Here is a 17,646-nt window from a genome sequence, read left to right on the forward strand (position 1 = left end):
GCTTCCCCTGCGTGGGCCTGCTTCCCTCAGCAAAAGGGTGGTATGCATGCACATGTGCACAGGGTACGTGTGAATTCTGGCCGGGCTCAGTGGTCTCAGATCAACTCCAGGTGCCTGCAGGAGCAGGGGCCTCGGGTAGAGAGTGGGTGTGCGCGTCTGCCAGGCAGCAATGTAGTACTGGTCAGCTCCTTAACCTTTCTCACTAGGAAAATGTAACCTTCCTTTACCAAGGCTGCTTTGAGGGTTATAAGCAACTTTGAAAGCCTATGTTTTTAAGTGGGGGAAAAAATTTGGCTCACAAAATATCATGATCCCATTTTTTTTAAAGGTGTGTGTATATATACAAAATATACATATATGTGTGTGTGTGTGTGACTCACAAAGAAAAATCTAGAAATGTGCTGTCCAATACAGCAGTCGCTAGCCACATGTGGATACTGAACACATGTAACGTGGCTAGTCTGAATTGAGAAGTACTTTAAGTGTAGAAGACATACCAGATTTCAAAGACTTAGTAGAATCAGTAATTTTTTATACTGACTATATGCTGAAATGATAATATTGTGATTATCCTAATATTGTGATATTATTTAAGTTGATTTCACCTGTCTTTACTTTTTAAAAATGTGGTTACCAGAAGTTTTAACTGTATACACGGCTTGCATTGTATTTCTATTAGGCAGCACTGATCTAAAAGGATATGGTTGCTCAGTAGTATTTCTGGTGGCTGGTGGAACAGATTATGAAGGGATTTGTTTTCTCTTCGCTAAAACACATTTGGACGTTTTTTCTACAATGAACTTGTGCTGCTTGAATAAGGTGAAAAGATTTCCCCTTCGAAAGAAGTTAAAAGACCGAACACAAGGACTTCCCTGGTGGGTCCAGTGGTTAAGAATCCGCCTTCCAATGCAAGGGACGCAGGTTTGATCCCTGGTCAGGGAACTAAGATCCCACATGCCGCAGGGCAACTAAGCCCGCGCACTGCAACTACTGAGCCCACGCGCTGCAATGAAGAGCCCTAGTGCTGCAACTAAGACCCAACGCAGCCAAAAAGTAAGTAAATAAATAAGACCCAACACATAATCGTATTTTCCATCCGCTTTGACAACCCAGAGCCAGAGAACCTCCCAATGCCAGTAGAGAGCAGCCCCCACCCCTCCCACTGGCCCAGAGGCCATGCCCGAGAAACCACAAGGTCAGCAGGGCTCTTTCCAGCAGGCTGCACGTGGCCTGACAGAGCTGAAGAGGAACATCTCTGAGGGAAGTGGGGCCAGGGCTCCCCAGCAGGATCAGAAGTTCCTGGGCCTGGCTCACACTCACTGAGGGTGGCCAGGGCAGGCAGAGCTGGGACCTCCAGGCTGGGCCACTGGGGCCCACACAGATTCCTGCTGTCTGAAGATTGTGTGGGTCCTCTCTCCCCAAGAAAGTTTTTCAGGTGAGATACGTATACTTCTGTGGTCTGGGAGAATGCAAAGCCAGACGGTAAGTCAGTCTGCCGTGAGCTGGAATCCCAGCTGCTAACAAACCACTATGCAGCCTTGAGCAAATTACTGAACCTCTCTGAACTCCTGTTTTCTGGTCTGTAAAATGAGGATCATGACTGTAGCAGCTGGATCCCACAGGGATGTGAAAATGAACCAAGATCATGAACAAAATGTGTGTGATGGCTCAGAAGTTTGTTAATCACGGGAGACGTGGAAGCTCTCAGGCAGTCTGGCATGGCTCCCTGGGCCATCTGTCTTCAACAAGGCAAGCTACCCATGAGGCAGGTTCTAGAACACCTGGCTAAGCCCAGGGACAAGATAAAGGCACATCAGCAATGGATGAGCAATGCACTCATGAGCATGGGATCCAATCCCTTCATACAAGTCGTGAGAAATGAATGTCCAGCCAGGAGAAATGTGAGAGCGGGGCTGAAATCAGAACATGGATCTCCAGACTTCCAGCTCTGGCAGCTTGCTCTGACCCCACCCTGAAGTTCTTACCTGAAAGTTTCCAATAAGAAGTCAGGAGTGGAAAACTGTGACCAAGAGAGCCCATGTCGGGCTCATTCCCTATCTCCAGGCCTCCCTGTGCCTGACGCCATGCTGTTCACCCACACGCTCCCTCCACCTCCACCCCGGAGCATGGAACCTGGGAGAGGCCAGGGGAAGCAGAGAAAACACTCATAACTCCTCCGGGCTCTGGGGCTAAGAGACCCAGATCCAGGGGAAATATACCTGCCTGCCTCAGGCCACCCTTCTGATTAATGGACACAATACAACTGATCTGACTTCTGGACAGTACGAGAAGAGAGGAGCAAGTAAGAAATAGCAATCACAAAATGCCCTCTTTAAGTGGCCTAGTCTGGAGGAGGGGGGACAGGACAGGACACTAAGTTAGTTGGATGGCCCAAGTCACTACGCCATTGTCTGTTCTTTTCCATATCTTTCCTGGATGCCTGCCGAAGTCTCCGAGGGGCCTCCCTGCAACTAGCCGGGCCTCTTCCCGCCCCGACCCCAGTCCACTCTCCACAGAATGGACAAACCCTAAAGCAGAAGCCGGATCATGTCACCTCCTTCCCTGCTTTTAGAACAGCAGCCAAACTCCCTAAGCTGGCCTCCAAAAGCCTCCGTGTCAGTTGCTTGGAGAACTCTAAATTCATCACCACCTAGTACCTGCTGTTCCTCCAGGCTAGAGTGCTCATCAGCAGGCTCCTTACCGACCCCACTTGGCTCACCCTTAGAGGTATTCCCCGACACCCTGATTGAAGCTACCCTCACCCACACAACGCCCAACACTTCTCTATTAGTTTGTTTCTTTCACAGCACTCACCACTATCAGAAACTGCCAAGTAGTACTAGAGATGGTGGCAAACCGACATTCCTCCCATTGAAAAGCAGGGCCCATGTCCCCTCCCCTTCATTCTCAGCAGGGTCTGTGGCCTCTACCAACATCACGTGCCAAAAGTGATATTGTGCCAATGCTCAGGCCCAGCACCTTAGAATACTGACCACAGCTACTTCCTGTCTCTTGGAGCAGCTCTCCGGGAGCCCCAAGCCACTATGTAGTAAGTCCTACTACTCTGAAAACACCATGCTGGAGAGGGCACCTGAAGGCACTCCAGTTCTAGCTGAACTCAGCCATCCCTGTCAAAGTTCCAAACATGTGAGTGAAGCTGTGGTGGGCCCTGTATGTAGACCAGGACCTGCCTGCCACCTCTATCACTACCACAAAGAAAAGAAGAATCACCTGGCTGAGCCCTGTCCAAATCCTGCCCCATAAATCAGTGAATAAAAGGGCTGTTTTTGATATAACTAGTAGCCTCCCTTTCCCCACCCGCAACCCCCCAGTGAAGATGGCCGTGTGTCCTGCCCCCCATCCACCATACATGGTGGGGTATCACTCCAAGACCTTGCTTCAGACATGTAAGCTCCCCATCCATTAAACCACTGATGACTCTGTTGCTGACTCTGGGATCTTTCTTCAGTCTTGAAGCTGGGCAACAGAGGCCTTGAAGGCCTCCAGGGTGCAGCCCAACAACCAGCAAAGAAAGAAAGATCTGTGACAGGCTAGTTAATCTTCAGTCTTAGCAAACACCAAAATTACAACTAACTGCTGAACTACCATTGACAAAAAAGACCCAAAACAAACAAAAAACAACGCTGGAACTTACCAAAAAAGATACCCTACATCCAAAGACAAAGAAGCCACAACAAGATGGTAGGAGGGGCACAATTGTGATACAATCAAATCCCATACCTGTCAGGTGGGCGACTCATAAACTGGAAAACAATTATATCACAGAAGTTCTGCCGTAAGAGTGAAAGTCCTGAGCCCCACGTCAGGCTTCGCAGCCTGGGAGTCCGGCAACAGGAGGAGCCCCCAGAGAATATGGCTTTGAAGGCCAGCGGGGTTTGATCTCAGGATTCCACGGGGCTGGGGGAAATAGAAACTCTACTCTTGGAGGGCGCACAAAAGGTCACATTCGCACCAGGATCCAGGCTGTTTTTGGGGTGATTTGTTAGGCAGCAACAGATAACCAGAACTACCTTGCTGGTTTACATTGTCACCCCACTAGAATGTAAACTATGTGGGCAGGCCCCTTCTGTCTTATTCCCATCAGTATTCCCATGGTCTAACACTTAGTAGGTTACTGAAATAAATGTGTTAAATGAATGATTTTCACTTTGGTGGCAGCCAAGTTAGTTCCTTCCAGGCAAACAAAGGTTAGGCTCAAGCCCTGGTGCTTCTCTAGATAAGCCTGAGGACTCTGAATACTCAAGACAATCTCTCTAGGGGAATTCCCTGGCAGTCCAGTGGTTAGGACTCTGCACTTCCACTGCAGGGAGCACGGGTTCAATCCCTGGTCAGGCAACTAAGATCCCGCATACTGCGTGGCCAAACCCCCCACCCCCCGCCAAAAACAGAGACTCTAAATGAAATAGTCCTGGGCTATAGTGCTCAGTTTGGCTCAAATAAACCTCTTAAAAAAAAAAATGACAATCTCTCGAGATGGGCTGGCTTCCCCTCTCACTGACCTTAGTTGATACTTTGACCCTGGCCTCCACCAGTCCTAGGTTCTAAATCTCGGGGCCAGAAGGGGGTTCTCAGCAACTGCCCAAACTAACGAGGTACAGAACCTCCTCAACAACATTCCTGCCAAGGAATGAGCCACCACTTTTTGCACGCTGCTGGGGGCGCTCAACAACTTTCTGGGGCAGCTCACCTTGGCCCAGAACTTCCCAGAAGCCTAGGGCAGAATACCCCATGCCTAGGTAGAAGAATCCCACAGCCTTGGCCAACCTCTTGGGGATGACACTCTAAAGCTGGTCCAATCAGGTGGGGAAAAGCAATCCCCATTAGACAAAATCTTTCTCAAACTAGTCTTGACCTCTGATTTGATACATAGAACTTAATCCTAGTGGGAAAGGACCTTGAAAGGTCTTCTGGCTCGACCACTTTCATTTACAGAAAAGAGAAAGAAGTCCAATGAGGTTCAGTCAGTCACCCAAGGTGTCTTAGCAATTGAGCCAAACATCTGGGACTAGAAGGCTGGTCCCAAATTCTCCTGCCCAGAGTTCTCTGTCCTAGGGCTCACACTTGTGGAGAAGCCTCTTTGCAGTGTCTGTTGCCCCAGAGGGAATTCAGTGCTCCAATGAGCCTTAGTTCCATTGCCCAAAGAGCAGGATCATGATGCACAAGGCCTCTAGCCAGCATCTTTCCCCTTTCCACCCGAAACACAGTAACATCTGCCTTAGCTGCTCTCATACCTGAAGGGTGTCTGAGCTAGAAAGGGCCTTAGAGATTGCTATCAAGGATGTTACACCCATTTCACAGATGCAGGGAGGGGAGTGAAGTCTCACTGGGGCCTAACATAACTGCAAGCTCACGCCTTAGCATTCAGACAGCTTTCTACTGCTGCTCTGGGGCCTCAGGCCACAATGCCCAGTGGTGTTCTGTCTCCCCATCACACCCGCTCTCCCTCAGAGAGGTGGGTACGGAGACCCCTCCAGGGACTGCATGCAATTCCTGCCCTTAGCCTTAAAGTCTTCCCCACCCTTTACTCTCAAATTCTTCTCGAATAAGGATGCTCTCAGCTTGTGGGCTGGACAGACTGCTGTCCTCTCTCCTTTGTATGATAAAATACACAAAGACTGAGCCCATAGGCCCGATGCAGGCATCCTCGTCTAAAGGGAGCTAGATCCTGACACTGGATAGTAGTCATAAAGGAACAGAGGCTCAGTGTGGCCAGGTCTTCTCATTTTTTTTCATAACAGCTTTACTGATATTATTCACATACCATGCTACTGACCCATTTAAAGTGTACAATTCATTATTATTATTATTATTTTGGTATATTCAGAGTCTGGCTTTTAAAAGAGGAGCTGCAAATCTCCAGGTTTCCAGATACATTTTCTTGATTTTAAAACACAGATGATTACTTTCAACTGTTTTTATTTATTTTTTATTTTATTTTATTTTTATTTTTTGCGGTACACGGGCCTCTCACTGTTGTGGCCTCTCCCGTTGCAGAGCGCAGGCTCCGGACGCACAGGCTCAGCGGCCATGGCTCACGGGCCCAGCCGCTCCGCGGCATGTGGTATCTTCCCGGACCGGGGCACAAACCCGTGTCCCCTGCATCGGCAGGCGGACTCTCAACCACTGCGCCACCAGGGAAGCCCTGTAGACTTTTTAATGACAGCCATTCTGACTGATGATACCTCACTGTAGTAGCCTAATCCTGAGCTAGGCACTAGGGATTCAGTGATGAGCACAGATACTGTCCTGCTTTCATTGGACAATCAAATGGGGAAGAGAACTATTTTGTTTTGTTTTGTTTTGTTGCGGTACGCAGGCCTCTCACTGTTGTGGCCTCTCCCGTTGCGGAGCACAGGCTCCGGACGCGCAGGCTCAGCGGCCATGGCTCACGGGCCCAGCCGCTCCGCGGCATGTGGGATCTTCCCGGACCGGGGCACGAACCCGTGTCCCCTGCATCGGCAGGAGGACTCTCAACCACTGTGCCACCAGGGAAGCCCTCAACTGTTTTTGAGTGAAGGGTAATCAAACGCTGTCAGCAGGCTGAACTGGAATTGAGGCAGTAAAGGGAGTGGATACCCATTTGTAACTTCTACCTTTCAGGACAAAAGCTCCATCATGGCTTTTGTGTCTTATTTACCCCTGAATTCTGGAGCCTGATACGTAACAAGTACTCAAAAATTTCGGAATGAACAAATCTAGGGAAGTACTTTGCAGATTTACAGCTGCAGAGCCCTACAGGAAACTGCCATCCAAACTCTTTAAATACTATCACCATGTCAAGGAACCCAGTACCTCCTGTGGCAGCTGAATCTGTCGGGGACACTACTGAAAGTTACTACTTGACCAGAGCCAAAACCTACTGACCCTCCACCTCCCACTTGCCATCAGAGCTTTAGCTGTAGGGCCACTTGAAGCAGATCTGTTCAAATGCTGTAGTTCAGAACAACCGGCATTTCCACCCACCCCAAGCTTTGATTCTCTGGGAAAAATAATCCTAGTTTCTTCAACCATCCCCTCCCTCTTCACAGTAAGGTGCATGCGTCCCAGTGAGCAGCCACCTCTTGTGTGTTCCTGATTTCCTGTCTCCCCCCCCACACTCCCTAGAAGCAGCATCCAGCCTCCCACACCCAACCATGTCCAAACTCCACCCCTACACTCGGCTCCACTTTGGACAAAACCTAAACTAGGCTATTCCATCCAGATAATTGGCCTCTCTTTCTTGTATCACTGTAAAGATATATGAAGAACAGGAAAAGCGCAGACCTCCACTCCCCAAGCAAACCCAAAGCTGCAGAAAGATACCAAACATGGAGCAGGAAGGTTTCACTTCAAAGCACCTGAGGGGCTCCCTGGTGGCGCAGTGGTTAGGAATCCACCTGCCAATGCAGGGGACACGGGTTCGAGCCCTGGTCCGGGAAGATCCCACATGCCGTGGAGCAACTAAGCCCGTATGCCACAACTACTGAGTCTGCGCTCTAGAGCCCGCGAGCCACAACTACTGAGCTCGCGAGCCACAACTACTGAAGCCCGCGCGCCTAGGGCCCGTGCTCTGCAACGAGAGAAGCCACCGCAATGAGAAGCCTGCGCGCCGTAACCAAGAGTAGCCCCCGCTCACCACAACTAGAGAAAGCCTGCATGCAGCAACAAAGACCCAACGCAGACAAAAATAAATAAAATAAAATTTTTTTAAAAAGCACCTGAGCTGTTCTCTCACAGACATTCTACCACTAGGGCACTCTCAAGTGCCACAATATGGGCTTCTCATGCAGGATTATAGCCCCAGTGATTCCTTAATTCCCCTTCACTATGGAGTTGTGTAACAGCCTAGGGCAGGGTAGGAAGAACTGGCTCTAAGTGACATGGGCGGCTTTCCTGTGTATGCTCAGGACCAAACAGCAGGGATAAGGGGCAGAGAGGACCCAGGTAGACACAGGAAGCCTGGCTTTAGCACTTGAGCTCTATTGGCAAATTGAAGACCTGGGTCAAATTCAAGACCTCGAAAGAAGAACCACCAAACACTCTTACGATTATCACTTATTATTTGCCAGGCTCTGGCTGAGCACTCCCCTTCCCCTAGCTCACACTCAGTGATCCTACGACGTGGGTACTCCAGATGTAACTCCATTTTACTGAAGCCCAGAAGTTACCAACCTTTCCAAGGGCACTCACTTGGTAGGTGGCTTGGCTAACTCAAACTGGATGACTAACTCCAAAGTCGACATTCTACCACCCAATATGCTATTTCTTCCTCCAGAGGAAAACAAAATCGGAGTAAACCCAAGAGACACGGGTTCAAGTCTCAGCCTTGCTTTGAACTGACTGTGATCTTGAGCAACTCTATTTCCTTTCTGGGCCTGAAGTACCTAACCTGTAAATCAATGGTTTAGATTCAATGACTTCTGGGGTCCCTTTCAGCTCTAAATACTCCTTCTCCTCTGAAAGGAGAGAAAGGAAATCCAAGCCCCTGAGGGCACAGCAATGGGAACAGAGTTGATAAACGGGCATTGGTCAGGGTAAGCCTGGCTCCCTAAAGCCCAGTATTCTCAGGAACTCACTACAGCAGCCCATCTATGGGCAAATGCAAACCCACTGTTAGCACAGGTATAAAAATGGCTGAATTCAGCTGAAGGGAGGTAGCTCTGACGAGAAGGAAACCTTGTGCACGTAGCTATCTCTGGAAAAGCCCACAGAGCCAAGCTGCAGAGAGGCTGGTGGCAGGCAGCCTAGATGTGGACCTAGAAGTCCCACCACATGGGTGCTTTCCCTGGTGGAGGTGGGGATTCCCGTACGGAAGCCTATCCCCCTACCAGGGCCGCCTCCTCTTTCCAGCTAAACGGCTGCAGCAGCGCAAGCAGGCTGGGGCTCTTGGCTTAAGCATGGACTCAGCCTAGGCCAGTCCATCAGCAATTGTCATTCTCCCAGGAACTGAAACGCATTCCAGATAATCTGGCCTTCTGAAAGGTCAGAGGAATCCCCCACACTGGAGCTGCTCCCTACCCCTTAAGGATGACAGCTGATAACTGTCCTAGACATACACTTCAGGAAAGACTCGGAAGTCTGCTCCCTTTGTAATCCAGGAACCTTGCCCCAAAGGATCAGACAGGAAACCCCAAATCATCTATTCTTAACCTAAGAGGTTCTGCCACGTGGCAAAAGCAATCTTTCAAAAGCAAAAATCTGACCATGCCACTCCCTCACTTAAAATCTTCAAAAGCTCCCTACTGCCTTCCAGTTAAAATGAGAATTTACACTACTGCCACAGGGAGTTACTCAGTTCTCTGAACCTCATGGCCTTTCCTCAACCAAGACAGCTCTCTTTCCAGACCTTTTCTCAGATAAGTCCTACCTGTCCTTCCCATTTCAGGTTAGCCACTGCTTCCTCCAGAAGGACTTCTCTGACCTAGACTGAACTGGGTGCTCCCTGCTGCACTCCCAAAGACTCCCACAGCTTTCTTACACAGCACTTTCCATTATGGATTGTGAGTGTGTGTGTTCTTTGTCAACACAGATTTTTATTATTCACTGTGGTATTCCCCTATGCCAGACTCAAAATGTGAATGATGCTGTTAAAAGTACGAGATTCATTCATTCATTCATTAAATGTTCACTGAGCTGCCTACTATGTGCCAGGCATGCTTAGGTGCTGGGGATAAAGCAGTGGTCAAACACCAAAGACCCTCATCCAATGGTGATAAAAGCTAAGAAGAGGGCTTCCCTGGTGGCGCAATGGTTGAGAGTCCGCCTGCCGATGCAGGGGACACGGGTTCGTGCCCCGGTCTGGGAAGATCCCACATGCCGCGGAGCGGCTGGGCCCGTGAGCCATGGCCGCTGAGCCTGCGCGTCCGGAGCCTGTGCTCCGCAATGGGAGAGGCCACAACAGTTGAGAGGCCCACGTACTGCCAAAAAAAAAAAAAAAAAAAGCTAAGAAGAAAAATGAAGCAGGGTAAAGGGATGGGGATAGACAGTATGGGGTGCAGGCTTGCTATTTAATATAGGGTGGTCCGGGAAGGCCTCTCCATCTCAATGAATGGAACAGGAACCTGAAGAAAGTGAGGGTGTGGCCCATGCAGCTATCTGGGGGAAGAGCATCGCAGAACAAAAGCCCTGAAGCAGGAGGGTGCACAACATGCTCCAGGAAAAGCAAGGACCAATGTTGTTGGAAGAGGAAAGTGGTAAAAGATGAAGTCAGAGCTGAAGGTCAGGGCAAGGGGACGTCTGGGGAGCCAGATCAAGAAGAAACGCTAAGGACTCTGAATTTTACTCCGCTATTGAAGCCAGGAGAGGACTTTAAGCAGGAGTGACAGGAGACCAGTTCAGAGGTTCCTGCAACCTTCTAGCTGAGCAGTAATGGTATGTGGACCAGGCTGGCAGCCAAGGAGGTGGTAAAAAGAAAGCATTTAGCTTTGGTCACAGTTTTTTGGAGCCAAAAGGATGTAATGGTAAATTAGATGTGAGGTGACAGAGAAATAGAGGTGCCAAGAATGACCCCAATGTTTTTAGTCTGAGCAATCAGAAGGACAGAGCTGCTTATTAATCTCTCCTGAGTCTCACTTTCCTCATCTGTGAAGTGGGGATAAAAAGAGCACCTGCTGAGCAGGTTACACAGGATAATTGCAATATCACTATTACTTATAGTGGGGTTATCAGGAGCTTCAGTAAGCTAGGGTATGTGGAAAGGAGAGCAAAAACCAGAGCTCAGGCGGACCATGCATCCAGATGGCTCCTGGTAACTGTGGGACTGAATTCAGTTCCTCTGAAAAGCTTAGAACTTCATTTTAAAGGAAGGAAGAGAAAAGGCTACCTGGAGTTGCTGGAATGTATGTTCAGACGGGAAGGTGGTTACCACAACAAGCTTGGAGGGTTATTACAAAGTACCCTGTACACAGGCCTCCGATGGAGGGGCCATCTGGGTTTACCAATAGTACCTCAGATTGAGGTGGTAAAGCCCCTCACTGTATGTCAGATTTATGTGGCCGGCTTTACAAAATTCATCAGAAAAGCCCACATACCTCACCTTCCACACCGGCTTTGCCAGTCCAAAGGCACAGTCAAAGGAAAAGTGCCACATCAAGACTGTCCCTCTGATTCTGGGAAGGTCCCTCATGGAGATACCGTAGGCTATCTGCCACGAAAAATTGGCCAGTTGGCCCTGGTAACTATTACATAGCACTGCTTGACAATGAAGTTAACTCCAGATTATCCATCCTCACTTAGGAAAGGCATGGATAACCCCTCAGAAGGGGTAATTACCTCAAACTACATATACAGTTGACCCTCAATAACGCGGGGTTAGGGCGCCAACCCCCAGCTCAGTGGAAGATCCATGTGTAACTTTATAGGTTGTGCAGGCTATCTGCTGTTCCTCCCTATCTGCGGTTCTGCATGAGCACGGACTCAACCAACAGTGGAGAGTGTAAGACTCAACCAACAGTGGAGAGTGTAGGACTGAAGTATTTATGGAAAACAATCCACACGACTGGACCCATGCACTCGTGTTGTTCAAGGGTCAACTGAACCTGGCTTTGGAATGCATCTTCTGGAAGCTAAACCACTTACATCTATCTGTGTGGGACATTTTAAGTCATGAACTGGGCTACCCCACAACGAGGTATCAATTTGATCCTCAAAACAACCTCAGCATAGGGGTTACTCCCATTCTGGGAACAAGAAAACCAGCATGTTCTGATTTAAATCCCATCACCTACCCCTGTGCTCCTTCACCTCGCTGTTTCCTGTGCTTTCATTAGCCAGTTATCAAAACTTATTTTCTTTCACAAACCCCCAGCAGGAAAACTGTCCTCTCTCCTGGCCACTCCCTTAGATCACTCTGGACGAGCCAGGGAGGTCTGTGAGCCCTCTGGAGGCCCCAACACCCTCATTACCCCCTTTTAGGTTGTCTGGGATTTTGCAAACAGGGGCACTCCCATCTGCCAAGCTCTGCGTGGTAAAGAGGTTTTTGTGGTTTCAGGTCCACTATTCCGCCTCCTCTCCCTGCCCGACTTCCACAGAGAGGGAAAGAGTGCTGAGTAACAGCTCTAAAATACTCTAGCCTAGGTCCCACTGCAGACAGGGGCTGGGTCAGCCAAGAAAATCCCCCCTCCACTCCGCCCCCCAACCCTGGGAGGTTCAGAGTTCAGGACTGCTGAGACTGCCCCCTACCTGCCAAGGGCCTAGGACCACCTCCGAAGCACCTCTCCCTCCCTAACAGGCACTCATTTCCCGGTTAGGGTAAAACTCAAACTCCCTGCCCAGAACAGGGGGCAGGCAGCTGAAGGTTCCTGGAGAAGGCCTCCTTCCCTTCTCCCCTTCAGAGGGTGTCCTAATTGCGTGCTTTCTTCACAAGAGAAGAAAGTGATCTGAACTACAGGAAAAGAGCTTCAAGCCCTCGTTTACCAAGCCCAACCTAACAGTTATTTGCCAGAGGTGCACAATATAACCAGCTATGGAGTTTAAAACAAACAAAAAACAACCATAATGCCATTATCACCCTTGACAAATAATTCCTTAATATAATCTAAACTGATCAGTTATCCTCAACTGACACCAAAATTTCTTCTTATAGCCTGTTTGTTCGAATCAGGATTCAAACAAGATCCACACGAGGCATCTGACTAACGTCTCAACTCTTCATCCATAACAGTTCCCTCTTTTAAAAATGTTTATTTTTTTAACTGAACGTGATGTACAATATTATATGTTACAGGTAGATAATACAGTGAGTCATGATTTTTAAAGGTTCTACTCCATTTATAGTTATTATAAAATATTGGCTATATTCCCTGTGTTGTACAATACATCCTTGTAGCTTATTTTATACATAGTAGTTTATACCTCTTAACCCCCTACCCCAATATTGCCCCTCCCTCCTTCCCTCTCTCCCCACTGGTAACCACTAGTTTGTTCTCTATATCTGTGAATCTGTTTCTTTTTGTTATGTTCACTAGTTTGTTGTATTTTTTTGAACGCCACTTATTTATTGACAAGATAATCTGTCTTGTAGAATTTCTCACATTCAGAAATTGGATAACTGCTACCTCATGGTCAATCAATGCGTTCCTCTAACCTCACAGACCTATGGTTCTATTAGGTGTGGGTTCAATTTCTATTTGGTGGAGGCAATTTTTATAGACAGCACTGTGTACTTTCTATTACCACATTCATTGTAAGGCACTTAATGCCTGGTTGCTACACAGGTTGCTCTGATATGAACCCCCAAGCAATTGGCTCAGGTTCCTGAAGCCAGAAGAGTATCTCCAGCACTCACAGAACCTGGATTCAAAACTGGAGTTCTTAACCACTATGGCAGATACGAATATACACACTTAAAAAGCTTTGCTTTGTAAAAATTGGGAATTACTGTTGTACACCTGAAACTTACATAATAATAATAATAAAAGGCTCTGCTTTGGTTTCTTTTGTGGGGAAGGGGTTTATCGGAGAAAGTGTTTTTGATACTAAAAAAACTTTGAAGACATATTCCAATTCCCTCATTTTACAGATGAAGAAACACAGGTACAGAGAAAGTATGGGGGTTGCTAGTGTCCACAATGCTGGACACAAGCAGAATTACAAGTGAAATGAACACTACTAACAATGGTGATCATTTATTATAGCTAGCACTTATTAGATGCTCTGTACCTGGCATTAAGCTAAAGGTTATGCTAAACATCTTGATTTTCACAACCCTATGAAATAGTTACTACCATTACTCCCATTTTGAGGAGGAAGGAACAATGGTTTAGAGAGGCTGAGTAATTTGGCCAAGATTGCACACCAAGTTAGAAGCAAAGCTGGGACTCAAAATTACAGACTGTGTAATTCCACCCAGTCCACTTCTAGTGGTGAGGAAGGAAGGAGCCAGGGTCTGAAGTAGCTCTGACACCGTGAAGTCTTCATGCAACGAAGACTGACTGATCCACATGGATGCCCCACAGAGTACAACCAGTTGTGGGGTTGGTGGGGGAGGGAAGATGGGAAAGGGCCCAAACCCAGGAAGAAAACTGAGACTGGGAGTGGAGGTTTATTTGGGGCCAGTTCAGTGTGGTGGCAGATTCCTGGGGTTGCCATGGGTTAGCTGGGATTATAACCCTTTTTTATTTTGTGTCACCAGTTAGCTGCACTTCAAAGAGACACAGAAAAAAATGATGCCCAGAATATAAATATTCAAGTCTCAGGCCCTGCCCCCGACTTTCCTCTAAAGAGAAATGAAGAAAAAGATCACAGTACTGGTGTTTTCTTACTACACAAAGTTAGAAGTGTCAGACAATCAACCCACTGATTCCCTGCTAGGGTTGCTGGAAGCTTGTGGGGATGATATGCTCTCAAGTCTCTACCTACTACATGTACACCAGCCACAGCAAATTTTTAGTTCAGTTAGGCTCGCCTTTCCCCACAGCCCTGAGAGCACGTGAACACTCCGCCAAAAAGTAATCTTTACGAAAGGCAAATAAATTAAAACTTATTTTTAAAACATTCATCATAACACATTCCAAAGAAAAAACAGCCAATTACTTGGGTCATCAACCTTTAAGATTATCCATACCATGCCCTTCATGTCTGTGGATAAGCAAAAGCTCACTTTTAAGGAGACAGATCCCATATGTTTCAGGGAGTACTAATACAATGCCAGAAAAGGAAAGTACAACACTCTCCAACCCCCTCATTTTACAGGTGGAGAAAACAGAGACCCAGAAAAAGTCCCAGAAAATCCCACAGTTTCAGTCTCCCAGACATGGTACAACAGAAAACACGTGCCAGGCACCAAGCTAAATACTTCACACATATCATCACAGTGAATGCTCACAATAGCCCCATGAGGCAGATACATAATTTAATTTCTAGAATACAAATGGAGAGGCTGCGGCACAGAATGGTTCAGTAGCCTGCAGGAGGCACAGCTAAGCAAGTGGTTGAGCTGGCATTTGAACCCATGCAGTTTTGGTCCCAGAACCTTTGCTATGTATCACTTCTTTTTTTTTTTTTTAAATTTATTTATTTATTTTTGGCTGTGTTGGGTCTTCGTTTCTGTGCGAGGGCTTTCTCCAGTTGCGGCGAGCGGAGGCCACTCTTCATCGCAGTGCGCGGGCCTCTCACTGTCACGGCCTCTCCCGTTGTGGAGCACAGGCTCCAGACGCGCAGGCTCAGTAGTTGTGGCTCACGGGCTTAGTTGCTCCGCGGCATGTGGGATCTTCCCAGACCAGGGCTCGAACCCGTGTCCCCTGCATTGGCAGGCAGATTCTTAACCACTGCGCCACCAGGGAAGCCCTCACTTCTTTAACTAAGACATCTTGCCTCTCTCATACTTAAAGAGTTGTGGTTAAGATAAGGAAAAAATATTTAATGTTTTCAAAATATTCTAGGGGAAGAAAATACAAAAAACCAAAATGCAAATCCCAAGATTTAAAACTACTAAGACACAGAAGCTTAAACCAGACCAGAGAACCCCGCAAGGGGGGATATAGCAAAACATCTTTTATTACTAGTTACTGCATGTGTCCCTTAAAGAACTAAAATACTAGCATCTGAGCCAAAAGGAGAGCTAAAAATAGGCATTTGCAGCAAGCTTTGGAAAGCTTTTGGCTTGCTTATGAGGCACCCAAAACATATGCATCACAGAACACAAAATTTCCCAAGACCACACTGTCATTCCATCGGTGTCTCATTTAAACTTGTCCAAGCTGTAAATAAAATCAGGGCTGGAAAAGGGCCTTAGTGATCCACGTAAACTTCAAAGAAAGTGCCACCATCTACCCTGACCACAAAATTCTCCCTCAAAAAGCATCCAAGCCCTAACAACTGGCTTAAACAGAAAAGCTACTGAATTCAGAGTTTGTCTGTCAAAGACTATTCTGCAAGTTCAAAACCAATGAGTAGACAAGACACTTTCTCACCTAACAAGAACAGAGTAAATCTACCGGACTCAGAATTTTGCTGTGGGCACTTAAAGCAAGTTGGCTTTTCTAAGAACTCAGAGGTAAAGGCGAGATGCCAGCCAAGCCGTCCTCTTCCAACGATCAATAACCCCAGTGATGCACCCTATCAAGGGCCCCTGGACTTGCACAAAATGCCAGCTCAAGCACCCAATACCACCTGATGTCATGCTGATGTAAAACCCACAAGGTAGGTTCACCATTAGCTAAGCAGCAGCAGCCAGAGTGAGTAGCCCCATTTAAACTTCTGAGGAGTGCTCTCTCCTGGGCATGATTATATCTCCTTGAGTTTAAAGAGGGGGGAAGGACCAAAGAGTGTCTTAAAGTTGCTATTCCTCCCTCTGTGGGTGGATCAGGAGGGATTTGCAAGAAAATGGAGGTTTCAGCACTGCCTTTTGCATAAGAGGGTTCTGGAAGGAACGGGGGGAAGGGGAGGAGGGCAAAAGGAAGAGAACACGGTTTGAGGTACTATTAGTAAACGCCAAATGTCCCCTCCTCCAAATGAAGCAACCTTAAAAGAAATAAAAATTACAACATGCCATTTTCAGAATTCGCTGTTCTGGTTCCCCTAGGACTACAAAGGATTCTATTCCCTTGAATGTAAAGGCATTAAGCTTCCCTTTCCCCATTTTGATGGTTTAAACCAGTCAGCCTCAACCAGCGCTACAGAAGGAGAGGAGTTTTGAAAAACCAATACGGCTATGGCCACAGGCCATCATTCTAGCTCCAAGCGTGTTTTAACACCGAACCACTACAGAAAGACCCTGAACCGAAGAATCCAGCACCACTGTGCCTATACGCGCCGGCAAAGGGAGCAGGGCGGGCGCGCCCCCTACCAAAGCCGACGATCTATTTTTGGCAAAGGAAGGCCGAGCCGAACCTCCATATTCTGCACCGCCTCTCTCCCCCCAGCGCCACTGACAACGCTCTGCGGGGACTTCCCACCTTCCCCAAGAGGCCGGGTCCAAAAGGACCCAAAGCCGAGAAGGGAGGGAGGGCGCGCGGAGCGCCGGTCGGCAGTCACATGCCACTCGCCGCGCGGGGTGGCACCACGTTGTCCCGGCTGCGGAGGAATGCCGGGAAGGAGGAACGCGCACTCACACCCGCGCACACGCACACTCCTGGCCGCGCCGCCCGCCCGCACCCGCCTTCCACCCCGAGCGCCGAGGCGGGCCCCGAACGCCCAGGCCGAGCGGTCGCGAGCAGCCCGCGGGTCGGCGGCGCGGCGTAAGACGCCCAACTGTCACCCGCCCGCCCTCCCGGCCCTGCCACTCCCTCCCCCGCCGCCACACGCCCCTCGCGTCGCCGCATGCCCCCTTACTCGCCTCACATTTCCCCCTCACTGGATGCCCCGCACGCTCTCCATTCGGCTCCCTCTCAAGACGGAAGGTCCCCAGGATCAGGGAGGGAAAGCACCGAATTCAATGACACGTTGGGTTTCCTCTTCTCCCCATTCTGCCCGTAACCGACCCCTGAACCCATCGCCAATGGCCGTTCTACCACCTAATACTATCTACTCGAGAACAAAACTTGTTAACTTTTAAATCCCGAATCTGTGTGGTCGGTATGAACTCATTGCCGGGCGTTTTGCTGCCTATGACATATACTTATTAAACATTTACAACATGGGGACGATCGCAACGCTACCAAAACGAGAAGCATGGGGCGGAGTGGTAAGAGGGGGCTTCCCCAGGAA

General features: G+C 48.4%; 1 protein-coding gene across 1 annotated transcript in view; it reads right to left on the bottom strand.

Moving 5' to 3' along the window:
• LARP1 (La ribonucleoprotein 1, translational regulator) overlaps window positions 1-17,646 on the bottom strand; it is a 57,521-nt gene that overhangs the window by 38,587 nt on the left and 1,288 nt on the right. The window lies entirely within an intron of this gene.

Source organism: Aethalodelphis obliquidens, unplaced genomic scaffold (genome assembly GCF_003676395.1).
Source record: "Aethalodelphis obliquidens isolate GAN/ISIS:26980383/991018 unplaced genomic scaffold, ASM367639v1 scaffold45, whole genome shotgun sequence".
Classification (NCBI taxonomy): domain Eukaryota; kingdom Metazoa; phylum Chordata; class Mammalia; order Artiodactyla; family Delphinidae; genus Aethalodelphis; species Aethalodelphis obliquidens.